This window comes from Capsicum annuum, chromosome 7 (assembly GCF_002878395.1).
Source record: "Capsicum annuum cultivar UCD-10X-F1 chromosome 7, UCD10Xv1.1, whole genome shotgun sequence".
Classification (NCBI taxonomy): Eukaryota; Viridiplantae; Streptophyta; class Magnoliopsida; order Solanales; family Solanaceae; genus Capsicum; species Capsicum annuum.
Genome location: NC_061117.1, coordinates 213,251,747 through 213,262,215, shown reverse-complemented (window position 1 = coordinate 213,262,215; position 10,469 = coordinate 213,251,747). Strand labels below are relative to the sequence as shown.

The window sequence follows — 10,469 nt, the reverse complement described above, 5'->3', positions numbered from 1 at the left end:
ACATACTCCTTCCATCACTACCCTTAAATCAAAAGAGTGTGGAATTGATAGTGGTAGAACAATTATCATCCTCAATACATACTTGTGCTTTGACAAACATTACTCTTAGGATATTGAAAATTCAACCACTACCCATCCACACACTCCTTAATTCACCTCCCCAATTTGTTTAAGCTGTAATATTATTATGTGACTTGTTTACTCTCCTCCACATCTGTAGAAATTCACACTATATTTATTTTTAATTTATTTATTCATTTTTTAACTACATTCAAGTGATGGTCTATAACAGTGTACATAGATCATCGTGGTCTATGCATAATCATGATATCAATCGATGCACTATTAAAGGTGTAAGTCTACGGTAGATTAGACTAATCGATAACTGACATAGGTCATGATCTACGACGGTCTATTAAGTGTCATCATCACTCCAAGATTATTTATTTAAATATGTCATTATCTATTTAAATTATTTTCTTCCACCAGCTCCAATACATGTGATTATCTATTTAAATCATTTTTAATTTATTTATTTATTTATTTATTTATTTTTAACTACATCCAAGTGATGGTCTATAGAAGTGTACATAGATCACCGTAGTCTACGCATAACCAGGATATCAACCGATGCACTACTAAAGGTGTAAGTCTACGGTAGACCAGACAAATTGATGGCTGACATAGGTCATGATCTACGCTGGTCTATTAAGTGTCATCACCAGTTCAAAAAAAAAAATTACTTTTTCAATAGTAATAAACGACTACTTTCTGTAAGCCATCAGTGTTAACACTTCGTTTTTACTTCATATATAAGGTGTGCATCCCTCATTATTTTATTTCATTCACTTTGTTTTGTTTTTAAAAATTCTACAATGTCGCAAGCATTTCAAACATTCAATTCTAAAAATACTCTAATTTGTCATTGTGGGAATGCGGCTGTCTTGAGGACGTCACGCACAGATTTAAATCTAGGTCACAAATTTTATAATTGTGCAATTGCGAAGGTGAGCTCTGTGTTTTTTTTTAAAAGTTAAGTTAATCGTTATGTAATTATTATTTTTTCCTACGATAATGGCACGTGCTCATTTTTTAAATGGCTTGATGAGCTATCTCCTGCAATCAGTCCATCAACGTTGAGTCCGGGACTCGAGACATCAAATTTTCAAGGCTTGACAAAATTTAGTCTACTACAAAGGCTCCAACAATGCGAAGAAAATAAAAATTTTCTCATGACTTTGTTCAAAGAAGTCGAACAACAAAGGGATCACTTTAAAATATTGCTACATGACACCCAAATAGAGAGGGATCAACTAAAATAAAAATTAATTTTGGCCGAAGAAAGGGAGAATGTTCTAAAAATGATGTTATGTGCTATAATGCTAGTATTCGTTCTTTGAAAAAGTATAACATGGATGTAGTGATATTGAATAAATATTAATAGTTCTTTTTTTCTATAATGTTAATACTATTTTTGATAGAATCATAGTCGATTAAACAATACGTCAACTTAAATTAGACCAGCAGGGTAATGATAGACAATGCATACGGTTTATGAAATATTAAGTAAGCAGTCTATGATATCAAGCATACAATGTACCAACTATGACCACACCATGCATATTCAAATTCCAAGCCACAAATCAGTTTGACAGAAACAGATTCAGTGCAGAATCATAACAAGTTTCATAAAATAAAAGAATAATTGTCTTATCCTACTTCTAGATCCTACAACCTTCATATTTGTGAAATAAAAAAAAATTATCATATCATAACAGCTATGATTCAACAACACATTAAATAGCTTAGGATTCAAATGTATTTTTCCTTAAGTTCCTCATCAACACAAGTGTTACTGTTGATTTCATCAACAATGTCCATAACCGCATCTTTTTGGTCAGCTTCAGCTCTTTTTTTCTTAACAGTTGCAGTTGTTTTTTTCATTCTCACCTTCTTCTCCTTCCTTTTCAGCTTGTGCAGTAGCTGGTGCTTCTTCAGTTTCCTTTTCTTCTACACCTTTTTCTATTACTTCACCTGCAGCAGCTGTTTCTTCCTCAACTTCTTCTTTTCGTTCACCTGCTACTTCTTTCTCAACTTCTTCTTTGTCATCTTTGTCAGCTTCTTCTTCAATAGTTTTTTTTTCTTGCCTTCTTGTTTATCTGCTGCCACTTCTTCTTCTGTTTCTGCAGCTGCTACTTTTCCACCTTCTTCTTGGCTCTTATCTTCTTCATCATCCTTTTTTTCTTCTTCTTCTTCTTTTTTCTCTTCTGTCACAACAGCTGTCAACTCATCCATTTTGCTTTTTTTTTCTCCTTCTTCATTCCTCTCCGATTCACGAAGGTCCACATGCACTGTATCATCATATTACAAAGTATTACTAGTATTTAAAGCTGAAAATTCATTAGCAACATTAATTTTTGAATGAAGTTACCTCACTCGTGTTGTCGCTCATCCTTTTCCTTTTTCTTCATTCTTTTCTCTTTGATATAGGCAACAATATCAAACACTGCTTCTTCGAGCGCAACAACATGCTTATGAAGATCTCCAGGGGATGAGGTTCCCGCTGAATCTTTGGAGGTGCTTAGAAAATCATCATCACCAATGCATACTCCAACGAGGTTACCACTCAAATCCCCATCATCATCACTGTCCTCATTTAAAGTAAGGACAGTCACCCCTTCTAACTCTTTCTTAAAGCCATCGAGGATGTTATTCTTCTCCTCATCTGTATATGGCTCAAACATAATCATGTACTTCATTTTCGTCTCACAAACAGTAGGGATGATGTACGGGTGCACGTTCTATAAAATATCAATTAACAATTACACAACACTTGATACAACGGTAGTATTATTGCATAATAGAAAATAAGTTCATACGTCGATAACTTTTCCTTTATACTTGAATGGGTCGCCTTCGATTATCTTGTCACTTTTTGTAGTGTGCCATATGAGGATGCGAGGAATGGGAAAGGGCTCATCCATTGATTTTCCAGCAAATTCTCCAAGATGAGGAAAGGCCTCATAGATCCAAATCTGTAAGCAGTACAACAGTAAAAAAAATAACTCAGAGTCTATGATAGAGTATAAATAAAATAAGAATCTACGATAAACTCACTGAAGGGTTTATGGTATATACCATGAATTCCTAGGGAAATCCAAATAGAGCATAGGATGCCTTCTGCTTCTCATCAAATACTTCCTTCTGCTTCTTCAGGTCACTTTTCTTCTTTAGATAGTCCATGGTCATTTGAAATGTCTCTTTCCTCTACGGATACTTCTCGAAGAAACTCAACGAATTGACCATTCAAATCAATTTTGTGTCGACAACCTTCGTCTAGTCTTTTGCAAGAAACATGGTGTGCAAGAACCACAGTAGACATCACTTGAACTTCTGTTCCTCGTTCAAATTATTCCCTCTGATCAGGTGTAACAAGTTGGCTGCCGTGATGTTTTTGTCCCCCTTTGCTAACACCTTCTTCATTTTTGATTCATTAGGGTATGATGAGCAGTTCAGCCCCATGATCAAATAAAACTCTTTCAAGTCAAAATAGGCAGGCTTGTTGTTAATGCTGAACCACATCTCATGACGCATCTTATCGATCCTAACACGTTGCAACAACAAATAATGGACCAACTTCCCATTTAACTTGAGATGTTCCGGCAGGTTTCTCAAGTGTCCAAAACAAGACTGCTTGAATCTTTTCTTCAATTCTTGATCGACAAGAGCTTGCTTAAATTCTTGATAAGCAGCCATTCTTGATCTGACCAATATCTTTGTCGGGAAAGATTCGACCTCGTCAATTATCATTCAAAGGTCATATCGTTCTATGGAAATGAACCTTGAAAGATATGACACGGACAAGGAATCATTATCCCCATCATCAGTATTACTCCCACTTTCTTTGCTCTCTTCACTGTCACCATTGACACTCTGCTTGGCAACATGTTTACTAGAATCGACTTAGTTGCTTATCTCTTTAAACTCCGAATCTGATTCGGACACTGATTCTTCAATTTTCTTCCTTTTTGAGACATTTCCAACTACCTCAGCTCTTCTTTTTCTACTACTACCAGCGGTACCGGCTTTGCGTTTAGGAATAATGTTTTTTTTTTACCCTTTTTCAACACAATCTACACCTGAAGAACAAATCTCCCATTTTCAGTTCATAGACCACAAGTCTATCAACAGAAATAACTCAATGCTTAAATAACCTCCCCTCCCTCCCAAGAAAGTTAACAAACACCCCACCATTAAACAGTTCACTACTCAAACATACAATAACTGAACCAAAATCCAACATGCAATATCAAAACACAACAATTGCTAAAAATCAAACTAGTGCACCTAATCAAACTAATTAGCTATTAATATTTCAATTTTCACTATTTCAGCAATCATGTTTTAAAAGAATTTCATACGTCTTAAAATTGATTTCAATCTAGGAAATTCTCATTTTATAGACCACGGGTCTACGGATAAAAACAGGTCACTGTTCAAATCAAAATGCCAAAATAACTCTTCAAACAACAATTATCCCATCATTCAACACTTCATTGCTAAAAAACACCGCGACTAAATCAAAACACCAAATTCGAAAAAAAAAAATTTCCTACATCACTACGAATCGATTAGCAAAAAAAATCATTTAAATGGATCTAGAAATGATCGAAACTTGATTTTAACTAACCTTGCGAAGCAAAAACGACCCCTTAGCAGCTGGAGAAGAAGACAAAATGAAAATGACGTTTTTGGGAGAAGTAGTTTCAAAAGCGGGAGTTGAGAATTGAAGAGGAGAGAGAAAGTGGATTTTTTTTAATATTAGAATAAGTGGAGGGTGTTAGGTGTATTATATTAGATTTGTAAAGTTGTAAAAATGATGAATTGGTCCCTTGACCGACGTCTGGGCCACACTTTTTCTATTTTTTCTCACTTTTTACATCCTAAACCTAAAAAATAAATCAAAAAGAAATTAAGTGGATATTTGGTAAATTAGTTTTGGAGGGCTCTTCTTCGCCAATTATTCCCAAGAAACTCCAACAACAAAACTTGCATTGAAGAGCATAATGTTGAAACAATCATCAATTCTTCTACCAATATTTTGGCCATATATAGCAAAACGCCAAAACCCATTAAACGATTCGACTCAAGTAATAAAACAACCTCTAAACCTACAAAAGTAGGGGTAAGGTCTGTGTACACCCATTGACATTTTTATGGAGCCCGAGCAGCATAGCTTGTGGGATGAAAAACTAGTAAAATAACATGAAAAGATAGGGTGGGAGAGTTCTACGTGGGGTGGGGTGGGTTACATTTAAAAGTGGGGGAAAGTAAAAGTGATGTGACATGGTACAAAAATGCACGTGTAAATTGTAATAATTTATTACAACTTACAAACACTATTTTGGTTTGTAATAAATTATTACGTTTTACAAACAATGTTTGTAAAACGTAATAAATTATTACAAACTACATGATTTGACATAAAATTGATGTGACAACACACTGCTTTTTTATTTTTTATTTTTTTTTAGAAAACGTAATAAATTATTACGTTTTACAAACACTTTTACAAACCGTGTTTACTATTTATTTCATCAGTTGACCGGTAAGAAAAAAGTGAAAAATATAATAATTTATTATGTTTCTCCTATTTTGATAACTTATTAAATAAGTGGTCTATTTTGATCATTTATTTTAATTTTATAGCTTATTTTGATTCCGAGGTCGTGTGTCTAAAAGTAAAAAATATAATAATTTATTATGTTTCGCCTATCTGTTCTAAATTGTATTGGAAATGTATTCACCCTTTTCCTAAAAAAGAGAAAAAAATCCATAAGTAGCACATTCCTAGTTATCCATCCTAATAAATTAGGGAAAAAGAACAATTTCTATCCTTATGAGAAAAAGAAATTAAATCAAGCGCACCTTTAATTTTTTTTTTCCCTATAAAGCACTGGGAAAACCTCAATTATCTGCATTGTGTCTTAAACAATTATTATTAGTACAGGTGCCGGGTTCTCCTAGGGTTTAACAAACAATTCCTCTCTTTGAAGAATAATAAAAATAAATCCAAACCCTTAAACCAAAATACCAAAATCAAAGAATTCAACATCTTACAATTTACCTAAAATCAAGAAAAATGGATTTACAACAGCCTCAAAAGCCATAACAACATGCTCAACAGCAGCAACAGCCACAGGCTCAACCTGAGATTGGTAGTGTAGCACAACTACTTGCTGGTGGTATTGCTGGTGCTGTTAGTAAGACCTGTACTGCTCCCCTCGCCCGCCTCACCATTCTTTTTCAGGTTCAAGGTATGCATTCAGATATTGCAGTATTGAGCAAACCCAGTATATGTGGTGAGGCAGTGCGTATTGTCAATGAAGAAGGATTCAGGACATTTTGGAAGGGGAATCTGGTCACTACTGCTCACAGGCTTCCTTATTCCTCCGTCAATTTCTATGCTTATGAACACTACAATAGTCTATTGAAATCAATTCCTGGTCTGGATGCAGGTGCAGATATTTTTGTGCACTTTGTTGGTGGTGGATCGGCGGGAATAACTGCAGCTGCTGCCACCTACCCATTAGATCTTGTCAGAACAAGATTAGCTGCACAGAGGAATGCCATATACTATAAGGGCATCTGTCATTCTCTTTGTACCATTTACAGAGATGAAGGCTTTTTTGGGTTGTACAAAGGGCTTGGTGCTACATTAATGGGTGTTGGACCTAGTATAGCAACAAGCTTTTCTGTCTATGAGGCTTTGACATCTTACTGGCAGATTTAGAGGCCCGATACCGATGATCATTCTATTGCAGTCAGTCTTGCTTGTGTGGAAGTCTGTCAGGAATTGCATCTTCCACTGCAACTTTCCCTTAGGATCTTGTCAGGCGAAGAAAGCAGTTGGAAGGAGCAGGAGGACGTGCACATGTGTACAACAGTATTGGCATAATGGGAATGTTTAAGCACATAATCCGAAATGAAGGCTTCCGTGGCTTGTACAGAGGAATACTCCCCGAATACTACAAAGTAGTTCCTAGCGTGGGAATTGTGTTCATGACATACGAGACACTGAAGAAGCTTCTATCGCAAGGGCCTTTTGATTCTTGACCTTTACAGTTCTGCACTTGTCCAGTTTAATATTTTTTTTGATAAATAAAGCCACCTAACCTAGTAAGGAAGTATGGCAATTATTATTAGTATTAAACGAGATAAGTTTCGTTCACGCAGTGGCAAATTTTTTGGTTGTTGCTATTAGACTTGTTTTTTTGTTGTATAGCCATTGAAAATCACTTGTGTCCCACATCAATTGTATTTCTAGATATTTAGGCTGGTTAAGTTTGTTCATTTGGTTGCTTCTTGCAAAAAGCAATTAGTTTATGTAAAGAAAGTATAGGTGAAAGTAAAACATCTTTCATTTTGTCTTAAACATCTATCTTTAATATAGACACCAAGTAAAACAAAACGTAACATTCAAAAAGAAAGCACTATTCATAGAATCTATGGAGTTCAAAAGAGGCGATCATGTGGAAGTAGCAAGCAAAGAAAATGGATTTCTTGGCTCTTATTTCGAGGCAATTCTGATATGTTACTTAGCTATCAACAAAAAATACATTCTGGCCAATGAATTTGTAATAAAATAATTTAATGTGATCCATGTTCTATCTCTACTATCATCTTGTTGCTTCTTTTTGTCTTAATTTTCTTTTATATTTAATCCTTGTGTCGGAAATTGGTGTTTTTTTTTTTTTCCTCTTTTACATTCTCCATTTCCCCTTGTCGTCCCACGTAATTTTAGTATATCATACACAATTTTATCTTATATTTTAATATGGGGTCATTTCCACTGCTTGATGAGGCAGATTGCAGAAAACATCTAGTAAAGGAAGAAAGTAATGAAATATTGGGCTTATGAATAAGACAAGTGATAACATCTACAGACATTACCCCAGACACATAGGGTTGAAGTTGTGTCATTTTTTACTTGAAATTCGGTCATGTGATATTGATCCTTCGATTTCACTCAAATACATCATTTAGTCTGCTTGTAGAATAGAGATCAACTAATAATGTTATATAAAAGGTCTGTTTCACATATGACGTGAAATCAATATATATGAAGTTTAAGTTTTTGGTTTGTTTGTACATGCAATTTGAACTTTTTAAATTATATTTTTTCTCATAACTATGAAAATCTCACAAGTTGTCAAACTATTAAAATTTCTCAATTATTATAAAAGTTATCAAATGAGGAAACCATAGTTCATAAATAGGATATTGCAATATCCTAAAATACTACATTGATAAATCACATATCTCCATTTTAACTACTAAAAAAAAAGGAAAACCGACCACAAGTGGTCGGTTTTTTCCAATTTTCGATCATAAAACCGACCAAAATTTGTGGTCGGAAAAGTAGCGGTAGCTTTTTAAAAACCGACCACAAGTGGTCGTTTTTTTTTTTTTAAATATATTTATTTTTAAAATTTATTATTATTTTATTTAAATTAAAAAATACTTTTAGGAAAAAAAAAAGGCGACCACAAGTGGTCGGTTTTTTATAAAATTAATTTATTAATTTTAATAAATACCGTCTACATGTGGGCGGTTTTTTATTAAATTAGTTTATTAATTTTATAATAAACCGACACTTATGGTCATTAATTAATTAATTAATTAATTTAAAACCGACCACTTGTGGTCGATTTTTAAATTAATTAATTAATTAATTAAATTTAAAACCAACCACTTATGGTCGATTTTCTGCAAAAAAAAATATTGAAAAACCGACCACTTGTGGACATTTTTTCTGAAAATTTAAAAATAAAAATAAAAATGAAAACCCAAATACAGCATGCAACAACAACAATGTACAACAGTAACCAAAATAAAAATACAACAACAAAAACCAAATGAAACTTTTTAAAAGTGTACGACACATATAAAATGTCCAAGAAAGGAGAGTACGAACAAACTACAATAATAGCTTCAAACAACAAAATGTCTAAATTTAAAGTACAAGACATACAAAAATAAAAAAAACTAGCAGTCATCATCATCGACTTCGTCCTCGTCTTCCATATCATCATCTGTGCTGAAATCATCCAGGGGGCCTAGACCTTTTGCAGCCCGAACTGTATCACCAGGACACGGAGGAATAAGCCCCGCAGTCTGAATGAAAGAACTTAACTGCTGCTACCGCATCCTGATTTGTGATGCTGTTACCTCCTTCGTCTTCTTTTGCCTCACACTCTGTTCAGCATACCTCTCTCTCTGTTCAGCATACCTCTCTCTCTGTTCAGCAAGCTCTTCAGTGAGTTGAGAAACCATATTTTATAATCTTACAATGGTTTCTGTATCAACCGAAGAGGTAGAGTATGTAAGGCCGGACGAACACCTAATATTATCGCCAAAAAATTCTGTGTGGCATCCGTAGAAATGGCCTCTATTTGCAGGACCCAAAACTTTTGTCCATAACTCATTCCGTACATGCTGGGGTATTGGGTCAGCCTGACTTTCAAGAGGTTGACTACTACGATACTCACCAATAAGATGCCTAAATTGGTCCTATATTCAAAGTAAAGTTAATACTACAATCAAAAAATACTAAAGTAGTTATAATTGAATAATATCAACTTTGAGAAAAAGATTCATAAATTCAAAATTTATTTCTTACGTGGACAGTTTTTGCACGAGGTTCAACACAGACATCTTCATCAGTTGGGTTCTTTTTTTTTTTTTTTCAGATGAGTCTCCTCGAAAATCTCATCAGTTGGTAGTTTCCTACCCTTTTCTTTTTCCTGTATATGAAAAAATTATCAATGTTTAAATAATAAGAAAATCTAAATAGAAACAAAGAATTAAAACTGTAAAAGTTACGTACCAATTTTTCCTTCACAACAAGAGTACTTCTGGCACCCGCAGTATGTAGGGAGCCACCCTTGGATGATGTCCGGGCTTTCTTTCATTTTTTTTCTCAACAATTGATATTTTGGGCTATTCGAATGGAGCTGATACAGTGGCCACATGGGTTCAAGAATCCACTTAGGTTTTACCGATTTCTTTCGGGCATAATCCAAGAGATCGTTAAATCTGGCTCTACATCTTATGAAAAAGTTCTTCTTTATAAGAAATTCATTTGCATCATCCCACCAGTAAAATTTCTACAACCAAAATATAATATTCAATCTTGTGTTCTTACAAATTATTAATAAGTAGTCGATAAGTTAAATCCTTACCTTAAATTCTTCAAACATTCTCTCCCTGTCAAGTTCTGGAACCCTTTGCCAACTGGTCCAGTAGCCGTTAAAGTGCCGACTAATGCATATTCGCGCCCTTTTTCCGACTCCAGCATTCTTCCTAAAATAGTAATGAAAAAATGAGTAATGTTATTATATTTAGAAATTTTACCCTCTCGCAACTGGAATAATATAAATCCGCCCAGAATCATCTATGTCTTCTGG

General features: G+C 34.3%; 1 pseudogene; it reads left to right on the top strand.

Annotated features, from left to right (window-relative positions):
- The first annotated feature begins 6,172 nt into the window (after positions 1 to 6,172).
- On the top strand, positions 6,173 to 7,430 carry LOC107856173 (annotated as a pseudogene).
- Positions 7,431 to 10,469: the final 3,039 nt, after the last annotated feature.